General features: G+C 38.0%; 1 non-coding gene across 1 annotated transcript; it reads left to right on the top strand.

The window, feature by feature from the left end:
- Positions 1 to 1,217: 1,217 nt before the first annotated feature.
- LOC148580412 (small nucleolar RNA R71) lies at positions 1,218 to 1,321 on the top strand. The gene has a single exon (XR_015893833.1). It is a non-coding gene; the product is annotated as a small nucleolar RNA R71 (small nucleolar RNA).
- The last annotated feature ends 10,299 nt before the right edge of the window (positions 1,322 to 11,620 follow it).

Genomic DNA, 11,620 nt, shown 5'->3' with positions numbered 1-11,620 from the left:
GAGGCATAAGGTTTATGCTTGACCCTAGGTCACACAGAGCCTTCTCAAAGGTCATGGTGCCTATGGTACAAGGGATTGAGAACTTTCCAGGGTCCTGTCTCTTTTGAGGTAATCTCTACCTAGTTAAGTCATCCAGTTCTTTGATGAGCAATGGAGGCTCATTCTCCCAAGTCTCATTACCAAATAACTTGGCATTTAGCTTCATGATTGCTCCAAGGTACTTAGCAACTTGCTCTTCAGTAACATCTTCATCCTCTTCAGAGGAAGAATACTCATCAGAGCTCATGAATGGCAGAAGTAGATTCAATGGAATCTCTATGGTCTCTGTGTGAGCCTCAGATTCCCATGGTTCCTCATTAGGGAACTCCTTGGAGGCCAGTGGACGTCCATTGAGGTCTTCCTCAGTGGGAATCACTGCCTCTTCCTCCTCTCCATGTTCGGCCATGTGAGATGTGGTTATGGCCTTGCACTCTCTTTTTGGATTTTCTTCTATATTGCTAGGGAGAGTGCTAGGAGGGAGTTCAGTAATTTTCTTACTCAGCTGACCCAATTGTGCCTCTAAATTTTTAATGGAGGACCTTGTTTCAGTCATGAAACTCTGAGTGGTTTTGATTAGATCAGAGACAATGGTTGTTAAGTCAGAGTGGTTTTGCTTAGAATTCTCTGTCTGTTACTGAGAAGATGATGGAAAAGGCTTGCTATTGCTAAACCTGTTTCTTCCACCATTATTGTTGTTGAAACCTTGTTGAGGTCTCTGTTGATCCTTCCATGAGAGATTTGGATGATTTCTCCATGAAGGATTATAGGTGTTTCTATAGGATTCTCCTATGTAATTCACCTCTTTCATTGCTGGGTTCTCAAGATCATAAGCTTCTTCTTCAGAGGAAGCTTCCTTAGTACTGCCTGTTGCTTTTTGCATTCCAGACAGACTCTGAGAAATCATATTAACTTGTTGAGTCAATATTTTATTCTAAGCCAATACGACATTCAGAGTATCAATATCAAGAACTCCTTTCTTCTGAGCTGTCCCATTATTCATAGGATTCCTTTCAGAGGTGTACATGAATTGGTTATTTGCAACCATTTCAATGAGTTCTTGAGCTTCTTCAGGCGTTTTCTTCAGGTGAAGAGATCCACCTACAGAATTGTCCAATGACATCTTGGACAGTTCAGACAGACCATCATAGAATATGCATATGATGTTCCATTCTGAAAGCATGCCAGAAGGACACCTTCTGATCAATTGCTTGTATCTTTCCCAAGCTTCATAGAGGGACTCACCATCCTTCTGTCTAAAGGTTTGGACTTCCACTCTAAGCTTACTCAATTTTTAAGGTGGAAAGAACTTTGGCAAGAAGGCATTGACTAGCTTTTCCCAAGAGTTCAGGCTTTCTTTAGATTGTGAATCTAACCATGTCCTAGCTCTGTCTCTTACAGCAAAAGGAAAAAGCACAAGTCTGTAGACTTCAGGATCAACCCCATTGGTCTTGACAGTGGCACAGATTTGCAAGAACTCAGCTAAGAACTGATGAGGATCTTCTAATGGAAGTCCATGAAACTTGCAATTCTGTTGCATTAGAGAAACAAATTGAGGCTTAAGCTCAAAGTTGTTTGCTCCAATGGCAGGGATAGAGATGCTTCTCCCATAGAAATCAGGAGTAGGTGCAGTAAAGTCACCAAGCACCTTCCTTGCATTGTTGGCATTGTTGTTATTTTCGGCTGCCATGGTTTCTTCTTCTTTGAAGAGTTTTGTTAGGCCCTCTAAAGAGAATTGTTCTTTAGCTTCTCTTAGCTTTCTCTTCAAGGTCCTTTCAGGTTCAGGATCAGCTTGAACAAGTATGCCTTTATCTTTGTTCCTGCTCATATGAAAGAGAAGAGAACAAGAAAGTAGAGAATCCTCTATGTCACAATATAGAGATTCCATAAGGTGTCAGAGGAAAAGAAGAATAGAAGGAGGAGGTGGAGAAGAGAATTCAAACATATAAAGAAGGAGGGAGTTCGAATTGTACCCTGAGGAGGAGTCTTAGTCCCTTAAATAGAAGGATGTGAAAAGAGGAGAAGAATTTTCGAAAATTAAAGTAAGAGATTTTGAAAAATTTTTGAAAAATTGATTGAGATTTTTTGAAAATTGAGATTGGGAAAGAAATAAAGTGATTTTTGAAAAAGATTTTGAAATTAGAAAAAGATATGATTGAAAAAAATTAATTTTGAAAAAGATGTGATTGAAAAGATATGTTTGAAAAGATATGTTTGAAAAGATATGATTGAAAATCACTTTAGAAAAAAAAATTTTTAAAATTAAAGTTGATTTCTTGACTATCAAGAAATTAAAAGATATGATTTTAAAATTTAAAGTTTGATCCTTTCTTAATAGGCAAGTAACAACTTGAAAATTTTGAAGTAAATCTTTAATTGAAGCAAGGATTTTTTTGAAAATAGCAAAAATAAATATAAAATGGAAAGAAATTGATTTTGAAAGATATATGATTGAAAAGATATGATTTGAAAAAGATTTGATTTTGAAAAAAATGAAAACTTGAAAAAAAATGGGAATTAAAAACAAAATCTTTCCTCTAGTGTCATCTTGGCGTTAAACGCCCAGAATGGTTCCCATTTTGGCGTTTAACGCCCAAATCTCTACCTTTTTGGGCGTTAAACGCCCAGCCAAGTACCTTGGCTGGCGTTTAAACGCCAGTTTTCCTTCTTCACTGGGCATTTTGAACGCCCAGCTTTTTCTGTTTGATTTCTCTGCTGAATGTTCTGATTCTTCAATTCTCTGTATTATTGACTTGAAAAGACATAGTTTTTTAAAAAATATTTTTGAATTTTTGATGATGGGAATCAATAAAAATTCAACTAAGATCAAATTGTAAAAATGCATGTAAGAAACAACAAAACATACAAAACAAGAGAATTTGAAGATCAAAGCAATGAAATCATCAAGAACAACTTGAAGATCAATGAAGAACAATATGTATAAATTTTCGAAAATTAGAAGGATAAAGACATGCAATTGACACCAAACTTAAAATTAGACAATAGACTCAAACAAGAAACATAAAATATTTTTGGTTTTATGATTTTAAAATTTTTTTGTATTTTTTTTCAAAATTTATATAGAAAAGAAAATAAAGAGAATCAAAACTTTTAATAAGAATTCCAGGAATCATGCAATGTTAGTCTAAAGCTTCAGTCTAAAAAGATTAGACATGTTTGGCCAAGCTTCAGCAGGACATTACATTCAATAGCTAAATTGACGAGAATCAATCAGCCTTTGTGATGATAAGAACATCACCTTGAAACTCTAGAATTCATTCTTAAAAATTCTGAAAAGTACCTAATCTAAGCAACAAGATGAACCGTCAGTTGTCCAAACTCGAACAATCCCCGGCAACGGCGCCAAAAACTTGGTGTTATTGCCGGACCAAACTTGGCACTGTTGTTGCCGGAAACAAATGCGAAATTATTGTTCGTTCATTCGTTCCTTCCCCGGCAACGGCACCAAAAACTTGGTGCATGAAATTATGATCATCAACAATGGCGCCAAAGACTTGGAGCTCTCAAACATGAATCACACTTTGTCACAATTCCGCACAACTAACCAGTAAGTGCACTGGGTTGTCCAAGTAATAAACCTTACGTGAGTAAGGGTCGATCCCACGGAGATTGTCAGCTTGAAGCAAGCTATGGTCATCTTGTAAATCTAAGTCAGGCGAATTCAAATGGTTATGGAGTTTAAGGTGATGAAAATAAACATAAAATAAAGATAGAGATACTTATGTAATTCATTGGTGGATTTCAGATAAGCGTATGAAGATGCTTTGTTCCCCTTGAACCTCTGCTTTCCTATTGCCTTCTTCCAATCATTCATACTCCTTTCCATGGTAAGCTTTATGTTGGGCATCACCGTTGTCAATGGCTACATCCCGTCCTCTCAGTGAAAATGGTCCTGATGCTCTGTCACAACATCGGCTAATCAGCTGTCGGTTCTCGATCATGTCGGAATAGGATCCATTGATCCTTTTGCGTCTGTCACATGCCCCACAATCGCGAGTTTGAAGCTCATCACAGTCATCCCTTCCCAGATCCTACTCGGAATACCACAGACAAGGTTTAGACTTTTCGGATCTCAGGAATGGCCGCCAATAATTCTAGCCTATACCACGAAGGTTCCAATCTTAGATCAGAAACCCAAGAGATACGCATTCAAGCCATTGCTAGTAGAACAGAGGTGGTTGTCAGGCATATGTTCATAGGTGAGAATGATGATGAGTGTCACGGATCATCACATTCATCAAGTTGAAGAACGAATGAATATCTTGGAGAAGAAGTAGGCGTGAATTGAATAGAAAAAAACAATAGTACTTTGTATTAATTCATGAAGAACAGCAGAGCTCCACACCTTAATCTATGGTGTGTAGAAATTCCACCGTTGAAAATACATAAGAACAAGGTCTAGGCATGGCCGTGAGGCCAGCCTCAAACGTGTCTAAGATAGCATAAGACTTATCAAAGATGAAAATACAATAGCAAAAGGTCTTATTTATAGAGAACTAGTAGCCTAGGGTTTATAGAAATCAGTAATTAATGCAGAAATCTTCTTCTGGGCCCACTTGGTGTGTGCTTGGGCTGAGCATTGAAGCTTCCATGTGTAGAGACTTTTCTTGGAGTTAAACGCCAGAATTCTTGAGCTGACTTGGAACGCCTGTTTGGGCCATCAAATCTCGGGAAAAGTATGGATTATTATATATTGCTGGAAAGCCCAGAATGTCTACTTTCCAACGTAATTGAGAGCGCGCCAATTGGGTCCTTGTAGCTCTAGAAAATTCACTTTGAGTGCAGGGAGGTCAGAATCCAACAGCATCTGCAGTCCTTTTTCAGCCTCTGAATCAGATTTTTGCTCAGGTCCCTCAATTTCAGCCAGAAAATACCTGAAATCAGAGAAAAACACACAAACTCATAGTAAAGTCCAGAAATATGATTTTTAAATAAAAACTAATAAAAATATAATAAAAACTAATTAAAATCTACTAAAAATATACTAAAAACAATGCCAAAAAGCGTACAAATTATCCGCTCATCAGTCAAGTATAGTAATGGTGAAGCTGGGAATCCAAAAGGGAACAAGGATTACCTTGCATAAGGAATGGATGGTATTCAAGGTCCTTGACCCTCTATTACCCCCTGATAAGGGAGGCACTTGCATAAAGGATTCAGCATCCAAGCCTCCTCCCTTGGATGGAACTAACTCAATCCCTCCTAAGACCAAACGTAAATTTGATGTTGGATGTACACTATCCACAAAGGAGGAAGGCCTCAAAAGGAAGATACCTAGGGGCTTGAAAAAGAAGAATATCCCTACTGAGGGTTTTTAACCATGGAAGATGATGGTATTCACTTATCTTATCATGGTATTCACCACGGAAGAGGAAAGTGACAAAAACGGACACCAGCATACTACTGTAAGCCCAACCCTGCCTCAGACAGTGAACAAAATCCTGTCTCTTAAGCGTATTACACTATTCCATGAGAGCACAAGAAGGAAACTCCCAGTAAGGAGTGAGGATTTATTCCTCTATGACTATCTTCCTCCTTGAAATGAGTTGTCTGTCAAGCTAATGACATTAAAGAAGCGCTTGTTGGGAGGCAACCTAGCGTTACTCAACCATGTTAATTTTCTTTTATTTTATTTTTCTTTCATTTGTTAGAGTCATGATCATATGCACCAGTCAAGAGACGGAATTCATAGTAGTGAAAACAGAACACTCCGGAAAGAGTGTTAAAGTTGAACGCCAGCCAGGGTATCCCTACTGGGCGTTCAATGCCCCAAGTGGGGAGCATTGCTGGCATTGAACCCCAGCCAGGGAGCAGCCCCTGGGCTTTTAAATGCCAGTGCAGAGAAAAAGGGAATCTGGATTCCCTAGCCTCTCAGGACCAAGAGGTCCCACAGAAGCTCCACCTACCCCACCTTCTTCTTCCCTATTGATCATATTTGCTCGAGAACGAGCAAAAACTCTTAAGTTTGGTGTTGCAAAAGCTTTGCTTTGTGACTTATACCACTCTTAAGTATAGAAGAAGAGGATGGAGCAAACCAGAAAGCCTGCACAAGAACCTGTGCAGCTGCCTCAACAAAGACAAAGGAGTGACATTGAAGAGATCAAGCACTACATGGGATCCTCAAGGAGGAGCACTGGCCACCATCATTCAGGTTTTTCTTTTACTCCTTTTCTGTTATTTTTCTATTTTTTGTCTGTCTGTTTATTTGTTCTCTTGTTCTAGTTACATGATCATTTGCATTTGATGTTTTTAAGTTGTAAAATATTCCATAAATCTCTCACCTTGCTTAAATGAAAAAATTTTTTGAAACGAACTGAGAGATGCATGAATTTCAGGTTTAAAATAAGATTAGTTTAATTAGTTTGATGTGGTGTCATTTTCTTTTGTTTTCCGAATGTATGAAATAAACAGTGCATATTTGAAGTTGAAATTTATGAATGTTGGCTCTTGAAAGAATAATGAAAAAGGAAAAATATTATTAATAATCTGAAAAATCTAAAAATTGATGAAGAAAGAAAAAGTAGCAAAAAGAAAAAGAAAAAGCATGTTGCAAAAGAAAAAAATAATTACGCATGCGAAAAAAAATGGCAAAAAATAAAAAGCAGAAAAAGCCAATAACCCTTTAAACCAAAAGTCAAGGGTAAAAGGACCCAAGGCTTTGAGAATCAGTGGATAGGAGGGCCCAAAGGAATAAACTCCTGACCTAAGTGGCTAAACCAAGTTGTCCCTAGCCATGTGCTTGTGGTGTGAAGGTGTCAAGTAAAAAGCTTGAGACTGAGCAGTTAAAGTCGTGGTCCAAAGCAAAAGAGTGTGCTTAAGAACTCTGGACACCTCTATCTGGGGACTCTAGCAAAGCTGAGTCACAATCTGAAAAGGTTCACCCAGGAAAAGTGTCTGTGGCATGAATGTATCCAGTGGTAATACTAAAAAATAGAGTGCTTAGGGTCACGGCCAAGACTCTAAAAGCTGTGTTCAAGAATCAAAATAAGCTTAACTAGGAAAGTCAATAATATTATCTGGACTCTATGCTCCTAAAGATGCCAACATCTCTGAATTTCAATGGATAGTGAGATTCCAAAACTATTCAGAAGCAAAAAGCTACTAAGTCCCGCTTATCTGATTTTTAACTAAGCTTCATTTGAAACTTAGAAATTTATTGTATCTTAATTTTCTTTTTATCCTATTGTGTTTTTAGTTTCTTGGGGACAAGCAACAGTTTAAGTTTGGTGTTGTGATGAGCGGATATTTTATACGCTTTTTGACATCACTTTCATATAGTTTTTAGTGTGTTTTTTTTAGTTTTTATTAAGTTTTTATAGGTTTTAGTGTTAAATTTATATTTTTGGATTCTACTATGAGTTTTTATTTTTTTTGGCAATTTCAGGTATTTTCTGGCTGAAATTGAGGAGTTGGAGCAGAAGTCTGATTTAGAGACAGAGAAAGCACTACAGATGCTGTCCAGATCTCACCTGCTTGCATTCAGAAGAGCTTTTTTGGAGCAATGGAAGTCCAAATGGAGCGCTCTCAATTGCTACGGAAAGCTAACTTCTAGAGCTTTCCAGAAATATATAATAATTTATACTTTACTTTGAATTAAAAGGCCCAAAACTGGCATCCAACGCCAGCTTCTTGCCCCCTTCCAGGCGTCCAGCGCCCAAAGAGCAGAGCCCAACATCCAAAAGCCCAGAGAGGACCCCCTAGTTGGCATTCCATGCCCAAGGAGCCTCATAGCACGTGGATCGCATTAAAGCTCAGTCCAAACACTCACCAAGTGGGTCTCAGAAGTGGATTTTAGCACTAAACAGATTGTTTTACCCTTACTAGTCATTTGTTTAGTATTTAAGGGATTAGATTCATATTATTCAGAAACTTTTACCACCATTCAGCATTATTCACTTTTTCCATTGTATTTTCTCTTCAGTATGAGTTTCTAAACCTCCTAGGTTGAGGGGAGGAGCCCTGCTGAGTCCTATGAATTAATAAAAGTATTACTGTTTCTCTTCAATCCGTGTTTGATTAATTCAAAGATGTATATTTGTTCTTCATCAATATGAATGCGTTGAACTAGCATAAGGTTATCACATTCTACATGGGTTCAGAGTGCGTCTTTCATCAGACATTGACGAACCACCAGCTTGAATATACATATCTCAGACGACTAATCCACGATTTCGTTGGGGACTTCTCGAGACATCAGTTCAGCCGATTTACGGGGAGATTAGGGTCCCTGTGGTAGAGGCTAGAATCCTAATAAACTTCACCCTCAATCAGAATGAATCTGCACTCAACCTGGGGTTCAGATCTTGAGGAGTATTGGTAGCTGCTTAAACTAGTGTCGATCACATACAGTCTGCCATTGAAGAAATCACTCACAAGCAAAGGAAGTAGTAGTACCAGAGTTAATTCAGAGAGACAAAGAAACTCCAATCCTTGACTCTATTCCTATTAGTATTTTCTACCCCTTTTGCTTTATTCCTTACATGCAAACTTAATTTAAATCTCTGTTTATATATTAGACCTTTTTCACTCTATCAATCCATTAACCTTCTGATATGCCTGACTAAGACCTGCAAGATAACCATAGCTTTTTTCAAACCACAATCCTCATGGGATCGACCCTGACTCGCTCAGGTATTACTTGGACGACCAAGTGCACTTGCTGGTATAGCTGTACGAAGGTGTGGGGATTCGTGCACCAGCCATCATGATCTATTGCATCATGATTGGAATTGAGGTGGAAGTACATGAGGTAATTCCTCAAGAATTGTACAAGATAACTGAGAAGCCTTCCACTAATGCAAGGTTAGCATTTCCACACCTCATCTGTCATCTATGCAATTCAGCTAGAATTGTCATAGAAGGAGATATCTCCATTGGGGAGGACAAGCCCATCATTAAAAAGAGGATGGAGCAAACTAGAGAGCATGCACATGAGCCTGTGTAGCCGCCTCAGCATGAGATCCCTGAGATGCCTCAAGGGATGTACTTTTCTCCTCAAAGCTATTAGGATCAATGGAAAACTTCTCTTGGAGAACTGAGCACTAACATGGAGCAATTGAGGGTGGAGCATCAAGAGCATTCCACCACCCTCAATGAAATAAGAGAAGATCAAAGAGCCATAAAGAAAGACTAGAGGGCTATAAGGGAAGAATAACAAAGGCAAAGGAGTGACATTGAAGAGGTCAAGCATCACATTGGATCCTCAAGGAGGAGTACTAGCCGCCACCATTAAAGGTGGATTCGTTCTCTTTTACTTCCTTTTCCTTTTGTTATTTTTTTCTGTTTTCTATTATGTTTTATCTGTTCTCTTGTTCTTGTTGCATGATCATTTGCATTGATGTCTTAAAGTTGTAAAATATTCCATATATCTCTCACCTTACTTAAAAAAATTTATTTGAAAAGCATTGAGAGATACATGAATTTCAAGTTTAAAATAAGAGCAGTGCAATTATTTTGAGGTGGTGGCATTGCTTTTGTTTTCTGAATGTATGATTAAAGAGTGCATATTTGAAGTTGGAATTTTAGAATATTGACTCTTGAAAGAATGAAGATAAAAGTAAAGTACTATTGGTAATCTGAAAAATTCAAAAATTGATACTTGAAGCAAAAAAAAAACAGCAAAAGAAAAAGAAAAAGCATGTTGCAAAAAAAGAAAAAAATTAATGCATGCAAAAAAGAAAGAAAAAAATGGCGAAAATAAATAAATAAATAAATAAATAGAAAGCAGAAAAATCCATTACTGCCAAAAAATGTAGGAAAAAGAGGGCAGATTGAAAAAGCCAATAACCCTTTAAACCAAAAAGCAAGGGTAAAAGGATCCAAGGCTATGGATAGGAGGGCCTAAAGGAATAAAATCTTGGCCAAAGCGGCTCAATCAAGCTATCCCTAAGCATGTGCTTGTAGAGTGAAGATGTCAAGTGAAAAGCGTAAGACTGAGCAGTTAAAGTCGTGATCCAAAGCAAAAAGAGTGTGCTTAAGAACTCTGGATACCTCTATCTAGAGATTCTAGCAAAGCTGAATTACAATCTGAAAAGGTTCACCCAGTTAAAGTGTCTGTGGCATGAATGTATCCGGTGGTAATACTGGAAAACAAAGTGCTTAGGGTCACGACCAAGACTCTAAAAGCTGTGTTCAATAATAAAAATGAAATAAACTAGGAGAATCAATGATATCATCTGAATTCTAAGTTCATAAAGATGCCAACCATTCTGAGTTTCAATGGATAGTTAGATGCCAAAACTATTCAGAAGCAAAAAGCTACTAAGTCCCGCTCATCTAATTGTAACTGAGCTTTATTGGAAACTGAGAGATTTATTGTATCTTAATCTTCTTTTTATCCTACTGTGTTTTTAGTTGCTTGGGGACAAGCAACAGTTTAAGTTTGGTGTTGTAATGAGCAGATATTTTATATACTTTTTGGCATCATTTTCATATAGTTTTTAGCATTTTTGTTTAGTTTTTATTAAGTTTTTATAGGTTTTAGTGTTAAATTACATTTTTGGATTCTACTATGAGTTTTTGTGTTTTTGAGCAATTTCAGGTAATTTCTGGTTAAAATTGAGGAGCTGGAACAAAAGTCTGATTCAGAGACAGAGAAAGCATCCGGAACTAACCTCCTTGCACTCGGAAGAGCCTTTCTGGAGCTAAAAAAGTCTAAAAGGAGCCTTCTCAAAGGATTTGAAAAGCTGACTTCTAGAGCTTTCCAGCAATATATAATAGTTGATGCTTTGCTTCAGATTAGAAGGCCCAAAACTGGCATCCAACGCCAGCTTCCTACCCCCTTCCAAGCGTCCAGCGCCCACAAAGCAGAGACCATCCTCCAAATGCCTAGAGAGGACCCCCTAGCTAGCGTTTCAAGCCCTAGAGGTCTCATAGCACGTGGATCTCATCAAATCTTATCCCAAACACTCACCAAGTGGGCCCCAGAAGTGGATTTTAGCACTAAAGAGACTGTTTTACCCTTACTAGTCATTAGTTTAGTATTTAAAGGATTAGATTTATGTTATTCAAACATCTTTAACATCTTTGCCCATCATTCAGCAATATTTTCGTTTTACCATTGTATTCCCTTTTAGTATGAGTTTCTAAACCTCCTAGGTTGAAGGGAGGATCCCTGCTGAGTGCGATGAATTAATAAAAGTATTAATGTTTCTTCTTCGATCCGTGTTTGATTTAATTCTAAGATGTACACTCGTTCTTCAACATGGTGAATAGGATGATCAGTGACAATCAGCTCTGTTTATCATACTAGGACCACGTGCCTGACAACCACCCGTGTCTACTTAGGTTCGTGTGAATACGTGACTGGAAAGCGCGAACTGCCAACTTGATTATACATCTCTCAGATGGCTAATCCACGACTTCGTTGGGAACTTCTCGAGACACCAGTTCAATTGATTTTCGGGGAGATTAGGTTCTCTGTAGTATAGGCTAGAACCCAAAGAAGCAGCATTCTCTAATCCGGAAGATTCGACCTTGTCTGTGGCATTTTGAGTAGGATCACCAAGAGAATGAACAGCTAGAGCTTCACCCTAGTTCAGATTGGATGACCACGGCCAATGGT

The sequence above is a fragment of the Arachis ipaensis genome, chromosome B10, assembly GCF_059453495.1.
Source record: "Arachis ipaensis isolate K30076 ecotype BB chromosome B10, ASM5945349v1, whole genome shotgun sequence".
NCBI lineage: Eukaryota > Viridiplantae > Streptophyta > Magnoliopsida > Fabales > Fabaceae > Arachis > Arachis ipaensis.
This window is presented reverse-complemented; position numbering and strand designations above follow the sequence as displayed.